Raw genomic sequence first — 8,034 nt, 5'->3', positions numbered from 1 at the left:
ATTTTGGAGGAGGTGCCTTATATATGATGAAGTCCTCCGGCCATTGGCCGGGGACTCTTTAGGGCGGCGCGCGCGGCCCCTTTAAGAGGAGGGGAGCGCGCGCGCGCCCTAAGCACAGGGGCCGGGAAGGAGCGCGCGCTGAGAGCAGGGCAGGAGGAGGACGCCGGGACGGAGCGCGTGCTGACAGCAGAGCGGGGGGAGGAAGCCGGGCACGGAGCAGAGCGGTGAGAGGAGCAGCGTCCCTGCCTAGCAGAGGGCAGGGACGCCGGCACTACAGTACCCCCCCCTTTAGGCCCCCCCTTTTTTAGGCCAGACAGAAATTTAGCTAGGATGAGAGGGGCATGGATGTTCTCCCGGGGCTCCCACGTTCTCTCCTCAGGACCAAACCCCTTCCAATCTACCAGGAAAAAGGTCTTTCCTCTTACCCTTTTGGTGGCAAGAATGTTCTCTACCTCAAACTCGTCCTCAGCAGAAACCGGAGCAGGAGGCGTACCTGTAGACTTGGAAAAAGAGTTAAGTACCACAGGTTTGAGGAGAGACACATGGAAGGAGTTAGGGATCCGTAAGTTGGCCGGGAGTTTCAATTTATAGGCCACCGGGTTGATCTGACTGATGACCTCCAGTGGGCCGATGAACCGAGGCCCTAACTTATAGGAAGGGATCTTGAGCCGGACATATTTGGACGAGAGCCAGACTTTATCCCCAGGGCGGAATTGAGGAGGGTCCAGACGTTTTTTGTCAGCGTGTCTTTTCATACGCTCGGATGACAGAAGGAGTGCGGACCGGGTACTCTCCCATATGGAGGAAAATTTGTTAACAAGAGATTCCGCAGCCGGATTGTCCGCCGAGGTGGAGACGGGAAACGGGATCCGAGGATGCTGACCGTAGACTACAAAAAACGGGGATTTGGAGGAAGACTCGCTCTCGTGATTGTTGTACGAGAATTCGGCCCATGGCAGGAGATCCACCCAGTCAGAATGGTGGGCATTAACGAAGTGCCGAAGGTAACTGGTCAGGTTCTGATTGATCCGCTCCACTTGACCATTAGACTGTGGGTGGTAAGCGGAGGAGAAGTCCAGGGTGACGTCCAGCAATTTACAAGTGGCTCTCCAGAAACGGGAAGTGAACTGTACCCCACGATCCGACACGATGTGACGGGGCAGGCCATGAAGACGGAAGATGTGGCGGATAAAGTCTTTAGCCAGCTCGGGTGCAGACGGAAGACCTGGCAGTGGAATGAAGTGAGCCATCTTGGAGAAGCGGTCAGCGACCACCCAAATGACCGTACAACCGGCAGAGACGGGCAGATCAGTAATGAAGTCCATCGCTATATGCTGCCAGGGGGCAGCAGGTACTGGCAGAGGTAGGAGGCGGCCGGCCGGCAGGTGTCTCGGAACTTTGTTGCGGGCGCAGGACACACAGGCAGAAACAAAGTCTATTACATCCTTGTGCAGGTTAGGCCACCAGTAGTGCCGGGTAATAAGCTGGAGGGTCTTTTTCTGACCGGCGTGGCCAGCTAGTTTAGACGAATGACCCCAGTGTAGAATCTTCTCCCGATCAGGTACTGGTACGAACGTCTTACCAGGAGGAAGACGATTTAGACTCACGGGAGCCACCTGCATTACTCTGGCGGGATCGATGATATGTTTCGGATCCTCCTCGAGATCAGACACCAGAAAGGATCGAGACAAGGCATCCGCCTTGACGTTTTTGTCAGCCGGGCGAAAATGAAGGACAAAATCAAAACGAGCAAAAAACAAGGACCACCGGGCTTGGCGCGGGTTAAGTCTCTGGGCATGCTGGAGGTAAGCCAAGTTCTTGTGGTCAGTGTAAATTATTACCGGGTGAAGAGCCCCCTCGAGCAGGTAACGCCACTCCTCCAATGCCAGTTTGATGGCCAATAACTCTCGGTCTCCTATGGAATAGTTGCGCTCAGAGGAGGAGAAGAGTTTAGAGAAGAAGCCACAAGTTACCATCCTCCCGGAAGATGATTTTTGAGTAAGTACCGCTCCGGCTCCAGAGGAGGAGGCGTCAACTTCCAGGAAGAACTGCTTGTTGCCATCTGGGCGATGCAGCACCGGGGCGGAAGAGAAGGCCTGTTTAAGGGAAAGAAAGGCCTCCTCTGCTTCGGGTGGCCACTCTTTGGGATTAGTACCTTTACGGGTGAGCGCAGAAATTGGGGCCGTCCGGGAAGAGAAGTGTGGTATGAAGAGGCGGTAGTAGTTGGCGAAGCCCAGGAAACGCTGAATGGCCTTCAACCCCTCCGGTCGGGGCCATTTCTCGATGGCAGACAGTTTCTCAGGATCCATTTGAAGGCCGGTCTGAGAGATAATGTAGCCCAGAAACGGAAGCGAGGTCTGCTCAAAGAGGCACTTCTCAAATTTAGCGTAGAGATGGTTCTGCCTTAGCCTGAGCAGGACCTGACGAACGTCCCTCCGGTGAGTCTGGAGATCCGGAGAGAAGACCAAGATGTCGTCCAGGTACACCACTACGCAGGAGTAGAGAAGGTCCCGGAAGATGTCATTGACCAACTCTTGAAAGACGGCAGGAGCGTTACAGAGACCAAAGGGCATTACCAGGTATTCATAGTGGCCGTCCCGGGTGTTGAATGCCGTCTTCCATTCATCCCCCTGACGAATACGAACCAGGTTGTACGCCCCACGAAGGTCCAGTTTGGTGAAGATCCTAGCCCCCCTCAGACGATCAAATAATTCTGGAATGAGCGGAAGGGGGTACTTATTCTTCACCGTGATCAGGTTTAGGCCTCTATAGTCTATACAGGGACGGAGAGAGCCGTCCTTCTTTTTGACGAAAAAGAAGCCTGCTCCCGCCGGGGAGGTAGATTTCCGGATGAATCCTCTGGCCAGATTCTCCTCAATATATTCGGACATTGACCGGGTCTCAGCAGCGGATAAAGGATAGATACGCCCACGGGGAGGAGTAGTACCGGGTAGCAGATCGATGGGACAGTCGTATGGTCTATGTGGTGGTAATGTCTCTGCCTCCTTTTTATTAAAGACATCTGCATAAGACCAATAAGGAATCGGAAGTCCAGGTAGATTAGCTGGGGTAGGAGAGGGACGGACGGGATGGACGGGAACCAGGCAGGTTTTATGACAGTCTTGTCCCCAGCGAAGGACCTCTCCGGTTTGCCAGTCTAGCACGGGTGCATGTCTCTGGAGCCAGGGCAGACCTAGCAAGAGGGCGTGAGAGAGTCCAGGCAGAACATGAAAGGAGATACTTTCAGAATGCAGCATTCCCACCTGCAGGGTAATGGATTCGGTGATGAGTTGAATGGGGCGAGGTAAGAGGCCCCCCATCCACGGCAGCGACAGACAAGGGTACAGCCAGAGGTTTGGTGGGGATGCGGTATTTCTCAACCAGGGACTGTGAAATAAGGTTCCCGGCTGCTCCAGAGTCAAGTTGGGCTAGTTCGAAATAACGGTTCTCCCCGTAGATGATCGAAACTGACAACAGCAGGGATGGAGAGGATTTATTCTTGTCTAGGTGGACCTCTCTGAGCGAACCTAGACACAGGCGTTTCCCGACCTCTCCGGGCAGGCACGGATCCGGTGCTCCTTACTGCCACAGTAGAAGCAGCTCCCCTCGGCACGGCGTGAGTCCTGACGGGTTTTGACCATCTTGGTCTGGTCGACCTGCATAGGCTCAGGAGAGTGTACCTGGGGAGAGATGGAGGGAATGACGGGTTTCTGGAAAGTAGGAGCTAAACGTGGAATCCTTCTCTCACGGGTGACCTCTTTGGCACGCTCCTGAAACCGTAGGTCAATTCGGGTGGCAAGAGTTATTAAGTCATCGAGAGTGGTAGGAATGTCCCGACCGGCAAGTTCATCTTTAATACGGCCGGACAGACCCTCCCAGAAGACGGAAACCAGAGCGTCGTTATCCCAGGCCAGCTCCGAGGCAAGGGTACGGAACCGTATGGCATATTGGCCCACGGTGAGACTCCCCTGACGGAGGCGTAGCAACGATGATGCAGATGAGGTCTTCCGTCCGGGTTCGTCGAAGACTTTCCGGAAAGCCGTGAGAAAAGCAGGCAAGTTGGACACCAGGGGGTCTCCTCTCTCCCATAGAGGATTCAGCCAGGCCAGGGCCTCCCCGGTGAGATGGGACATGATGAAGGCAATTTTGGCCCGGTCGGAGTTAAACTGGTAGGACAAAAGTTCAAAATGCAGGGTGCACTGATTCAAGAAGCCCCGAGCCTGGACGGGGTCGCCTCCGAAGCGAGGAGGTGCAGAAAGCCGGGGTCCGGGGTAGGATACCATAGTATTAGTGAGCAGCGGAGCCGCCGGATTGCAAGATATGGCACTGGCGGAGGTTGTTGGTGGATCAGACAGAGTGTTCAGGCGAGTATTAACATTCCGCAGGTGACCCAGGATGGCCTCCTGTTGGGACCTCTGACGGGACAGTTCAAGACCGAGGTCCGAGAGTGAGGGAGCTTGGGTGCCACCGGGTTCCGGTGCCCGAGCAAACTGTAACGGGTCCGGGAGGCGGACTGTAACGGGTCCGGGAGGCGGAACCTCTGAGCTACTATACAAGGGGGCGGCCCTTGTAAGGGAGCGGGTGGCAGTCTCTGGGTGAACGGACAGGGAGTTACGGCAAGTGATCAGGGCAGTCTCTGGGTAAGGGGTAGGTACGACCTGTGATGGCAGAGCCTCCGGGTAGGCTAGCAGGCAGGTGGTAGATGTGTGCTCCCAGGTGAGCAAGCGAGAGTCTCTGGAATAGCAGTTGGTCACGGCACGTGACGGCGGAACCTCCGGGCTGGCAGGCAGGTAGGTAACGGAGAAGCGCTCCCAGGTGAGCGGGCAAGAGTCTCTGGAATAGCTGATGGTCACCGCACGTGACAACGGGACCTCCGGGCTGGCAAGCAGGCAGGTAACGGAGATGCGCTCCCAGGTGAGCGGGCAAGAGTCTGGAGTAGCTGGTGGTCACAGCACGTGACAACGGAGCCTCCGGGCTGGCAAGCAGGCAGATAACGGAGAAGCGCTCCCAGGTGAGCGGGCAAGCTGGTCCATAGACAGACTGACCGGAGTAGTAAGGCAGACCGTCGGACCTCAGGCAAGCAGGCAGGTAGCTGATATGCGCTCCCAGGTGAGCGGGCAGGCTGGTCCTTTAGACAGACTGACAGGAGTAGTAAGGCAGACCGTCGGACCTCAGACTGGCAGACAGGTAACAAGTATTCAGGCAGGAATCAGGCAGGTAACTGGCAGGTACTGACAGGTAACTAGCAGGAAACTGGCAGGAAACTGGCAGGAAACTGGCAACGGGACCTGAGGGCTGAAGCACAGGTGAGTCACAGGTGCAAACAACATTGCTCGGGCACCTCCATTTTGGAGGAGGTGCCTTATATATGATGAAGTCCTCCGGCCATTGGCCGGGGACTCTTTAGGGCGGCGCGCGCGGCCCCTTTAAGAGGAGGGGAGCGCGCGCGCGCGCGCACCCTAAGCACAGGGGCCGGGAAGGAGCGCGCGCTGAGAGCAGAGCAGGAGGAGGACGCCGGGACGGAGCGCGCGCTGACAGCAGAGCGGGGGGAGGAAGCCGGGCACGGAGCAGAGCGGTGAGAGGAGCAGCGTCCCTGCCTAGCAGAGGGCAGGGACGCCGGCACTACATTTGGTAATTCTGTGTTTCAGTTTCTTGCAGCTACCGTAAGGACTCAAAGGTTATGGACTTTTTATAACCGGGACCTTGTATGGACTGCGTTCGGAGCCTAGCCCAGGAATGAACTAAGACTGTAAAGGACTTGGGGTAGGACAGACCCCCACCTGGTTAAGGCTCCCCGTTGTGCTGGTGATATGGACACCCGGTCACAGGCCACACTGTGACCTTAAGAACTCAATCTGTGCGTCGTCTGTCTGTTAATGTTTTATGGTTATGCATATTGTCTTTGTTTATTGTTTAGTCCCGGAGTACTAAATTTCACTAGGGGGGAATGTGTCACCCTGGCCTGGATGCCACAAATATATTAAAGCTGTGTCTGAGAGCAAGGGGGAGGTTCTCTAGTCAGGGGAACATTAGCATGCAATGCCTCCTGTCTCAGGCCAGTAGGGGGAGCTGGCTGCCCCTATAAAAGCTGGTACTGGGGGCAGGGTTAGGGAGAACCGAATGACCTGTCTCAGGACTGAGACGTGTCCCAGAGCAGAGCAGGGACAGAAAGTTGTATTGCACCTAAGAGGAAGTGTGGCAGGAGGAGAGCCACAAGCCAGAGACAAGAGGCGAAGTGAGCCTGTCTTGGCAGATAGAGGACTTAATCTACCAGACTTTGGTGTCTGAGGCTGGGAGGATTCCACATCCCCCAGCAGATAACCAGTTCGCAGGGGACTGTATATTCCTTGGCCTAAGAAGCCTGGAGGCCCTGCCACAACAGAAGGGACCAGCAAAGCCGTACAAGGCTGGGAGCAGAAAGGAACCCACGTCGCAGGCCATACAGGCGAGAATACACGGAGAGCTCGGAAACGTGGGCTGTTACCCTATAAGGAGGAGATAGCCAGAAGGAGCACAGAAAGCACGGTAGGCCTACACCCTCACCCTGACCAGGGCCAATTTCCCCGTTGCTCTAAGACATCCAGGTCCCCTCCTAGCCGGGACTGTTTGTGGGTCAATTTACCTGTTCTAGTAAAGACCCTGAACTGCAACCTGTTGTCTGTGTGCTCCTTGCTCCTCCAGCACTATCAGCACTGGGACTCTCACTACCATCACTCCCAACATCCACTACACTGCCCTGGGGCCGCACTCTTCCCGTGGGAAGTCACACCATCCCAGCTGCATACATCATCAGCCCCAGCGGTCTGCCTTGCAGCGGCGGTTCCTAATGACCGCAAATCCACGGGTGGCGTAGTCGGATAATATCAACAGCACATAACGGACTACCACTGGCCTGACCACCCTGAGCCACGGAACCGGGTTGCCACTACTACTCCCACCGTTTCCCTATTGTCCGGATCCGAGTGCCCCACGGCCCAGGGGGCGAGTCACTAGGCCTCATGGCTTGCGTATTAAGCCTCACGGCTAGGCCTCATGGCTTGCGTATTGAGCCTCACGGCTAGGCCTCATGGCTTGCGTATTGAGCCTCACGGCTAGGCCTCATGGCTTGCGTATTGAGCCTCACGGCTAGGCCTCATGGCTTGCGTATTGAGCCTCAAAGCTAGGCCTCATGGCTTGCGTATTGAGCCTCAAAGCTAGGCCTCATGGCTTGCGTATTGAGCCTCAAGGCTAGGCCTCATGGCTTGCGTATTGAGCCTCATGGCTAGGCCTCATGGTTTGCGTACTGAGCCTCACGGCTAGGCCTCATGGCTTGCGTATTGAGCCTCACGGCTAGGCCTCATGGCTTGCGTATTGAGCCTCACGGCTAGGCCTCATGGCTTGCGTATTGAGCCTCACAGCTAGGCCTCATGGCTTGCGTACTGAGCCTCACGGCTAGGCCTCATGGCTTGCGTATTGAGCCTTACGGCTAGGCCTCATGGCTTGCGTATTGAGCCTCACGGCTAGGCCTCGTGGCTTGCGTATTGAGCCTCATGGCTTGCGTATTGAGCCTCATGGCTTGTGTATTGAGCCTCACGGCTAGGCCTGATGGCTTGCGTATTGAGCCTCGTGGCTTGCGTATTGAGCCTCAGGGCTTGCGTATTGAGCCTCAGGGCTTGCGTATTGAGCCTCACGGCTAGGCCTCGTGGCTTGCGTATTGAGCCTCATGGCTTGTGTATTGAGCCTCACGGCTAGGGCTCGTGGCTTGCGTATTGAGCCTCGTGGCTTGCGTATTGAGCCTCAGGGCTTGCGTATTGAGCCTCAGGGCTAGGCCTCATGCCAATTCAGGTGTGGGTTTATGTCTAACGCTGGCCTGTCTGAAGGTTTTTTCAGACCGCTTCATAGTTGTGGAAAAACCTGCCACGTTAGGTCTAGAATTTTCCTCAGCTGTCTGCCTCACAGGGGGTTGCCCGATTAGCCAGGCAACTTGGGGCCTGTAGATCTGTTTCACTAAGGTCTCAAAGCTTCACTACCCTTTACTAGCAATATTACTGATAT

This window comes from Phyllobates terribilis, unplaced genomic scaffold (assembly GCF_046119375.1).
Source record: "Phyllobates terribilis strain yellow unplaced genomic scaffold, ASM4611937v1 Scaffold_86__1_contigs__length_6382490, whole genome shotgun sequence".
NCBI lineage: Eukaryota > Metazoa > Chordata > Amphibia > Anura > Dendrobatidae > Phyllobates > Phyllobates terribilis.
The sequence above is the reverse complement of the archived record's forward strand: the minus strand, read 5'-3'. Positions refer to the sequence as shown.